The sequence below is a fragment of the Macaca nemestrina genome, chromosome 3 (assembly GCF_043159975.1).
Source record: "Macaca nemestrina isolate mMacNem1 chromosome 3, mMacNem.hap1, whole genome shotgun sequence".
Taxonomy (NCBI): domain Eukaryota; kingdom Metazoa; phylum Chordata; class Mammalia; order Primates; family Cercopithecidae; genus Macaca; species Macaca nemestrina.
In genome coordinates, this window is record NC_092127.1 from 5,785,889 (window position 1) to 5,788,039 (window position 2,151).

The window sequence follows — 2,151 nt, forward strand, 5'->3', positions numbered from 1 at the left end:
GGTTATGAGGAAGAGACAAGGTGACACTGGCAAAGATCCAGAGGAAGCTGGGGTGGGTTTCATGCCTGAGGGGCCTGTGCACCTCCCTACAGCCCCCAAGAAGGTCACAGCCCCTGAATGGGGAGCAGGACAGTGTAACCAGGGAGGCAGAGGTGTACCCAGGACGTCACAATTCATTGCATGATCCTGAGAGTGAGTGCCTCCTTGTGACTAGGGACGACACACTTCCTTTCCAGCACCCAGGGTGGCTGCAGGGCAGCTGAGGAAGGGTCTGGGGCAGGTTGCGTGCCCACGTGTGGCCATGGCCACCATTCACAGCCATTTCCTCTCCTATTGTTTCCTGGAAGCACCATATCAGCCCTGAGGTTGGTGGGGCAGGGACTGTTGACTCTGCTGCAGGTGAGAAAACAGAGTTGGGCTGAGCCGCTGCCCAAGGGGGCCAGTGGGGACAGAGCTGGCCCGGCTGGGCTGACCTCTCCTTGACCTCTACCTCTCTTCCCAGGGCTCAGGGCTAAGGAGATGCAGGGCCTCCTCTTTTTCCAATCCCTGGAAATAGAATTGGTTAACCTGGCAAATTACTGTCAGTTGTACCTTAAAAAACCAAAATGGGGAGAATAGATAGGCGCAGGTGTGGCTGCACCAAAGGATTGCTTAGAAACCTCGGGCCTCCTGTGCACACAGCAGCGTGGGTGGATCTGAACATTTCAGTGCTGAGTGAATAGGGTAAGAAAAGCAAGAGACGCGTGGCACAACGCTCCTTAGGAAAATTAAAAATACACACATGAAGTCACTGTATTTTAAAAGAATTGGCACAAATAAAAATACATAAACACATTCCAGTGGTTACCCATGAGGAGGTGAGGAGAGTAAAAGTCCACAAGAAACAAACCACGGGAAGGGCCTTGCCCAGCCCTATAGGGACAGTGTGCCATCGAGAGAGGGCTATATGTCCTCCACCTCTGCAGCCAGAGGTACCAAAACTCCAAACAAATGAACAGACAAAAACCAAGACAACACCCTGAAAACACCACAGCAGCAGATCGTGTGCATCCTGTGCCTTAGGCATTGTTGGCAGTAAGTGGCAAGGCAAAGCAGGCATCCCTAATGCTTTGCTTTTGTTTATTCACTTCACAGAGTGAAGCTCTTGATGCTGCCTTAATGAAGATCTATAACATCCATTTATCCACGCATCCATCCATCCACGCATCCATCCATCCATCCATCCATCCATCCATCCATCCATCCATCCATCCATCCACGCATCCATCCATCCATCCATCCATCCATCCATCCATCCATCCATCTAACGAAAACATATCAAACATTCCTAAATGTAAGACACTCGCCTTGGTGCTGGAAAGGAAGATGAGATAAAGACATCATCTCCTTTCTAGAGAAGTTTTTAATCCATCTAAGGGTGAGGCATTAGGGACTCTGTACAGTTGGATTTTAGAGCTTGACTATAAATACAGCTTGCAAAAATAGCACTAAAAATGCTGTTTGGATCTTCATCTTTTAGTCACAATGAGGGAGGAGCAAGAGAGAAATAGTACAGTTGACCTACGAACAACACGGGTTTGAACTGCACAGGTCCACTTACAGGAGAATTTTTTTCTGCCTCTGCACCCCCGAGACAGTGAGACCAACCCCCTCTTCCTCCTCTTCAGCCTCCTCAACGTCAAGACCAGGAGGATGAAGACCTTTACATGAGCCATTTCTACTTAATGAATATAAATACATTTTCTCTTCCTTATGATTTTCCTAATGATGTTTTCTTCTCTCTAGCTTACTTTATTGGGAGGACACAGCATATACGCATAAGGATGTTTCAGTGAGCGACACATCACATATATGACAGTGGTCCCACAAGATTTTTTTTTTTTTTGAGACAGAGCCTTGCTCTGTCGCCCAGGCTGGAGTGCAGTGACACGATCTCGGCTCACTGCCACCTCTGCCTCCTGGGTTCCAGCGATTCTCCCACCTCAGCCTCCCGAGTAGTTGGGATTACAGGCATATCACACCATGCCCAGTTAATTTTTGTATTTTTAGTAGAGACGAAGTTTCACCATGTTGCCCAGGCTGGTCTCAAACTCCTGACCTCAAGTGATCCAACTGCCTTGGCCTCCCAAAGCGCTGAGATTACAGGCATGA

The 2,151-nt window shown here is 48.5% G+C and overlaps 1 long non-coding RNA gene across 1 annotated transcript; it reads left to right on the forward strand.

Annotated features, from left to right (window-relative positions):
• The first annotated feature begins 233 nt into the window (after nt 1–233).
• LOC105466583 (uncharacterized) lies at nt 234–1,753 on the forward strand. The gene is made up of 3 exons (XR_978287.2): nt 234–399; nt 1,135–1,417; nt 1,520–1,753. It is a non-coding gene; the product is annotated as an uncharacterized lncRNA (long non-coding RNA).
• The last annotated feature ends 398 nt before the right edge of the window (nt 1,754–2,151 follow it).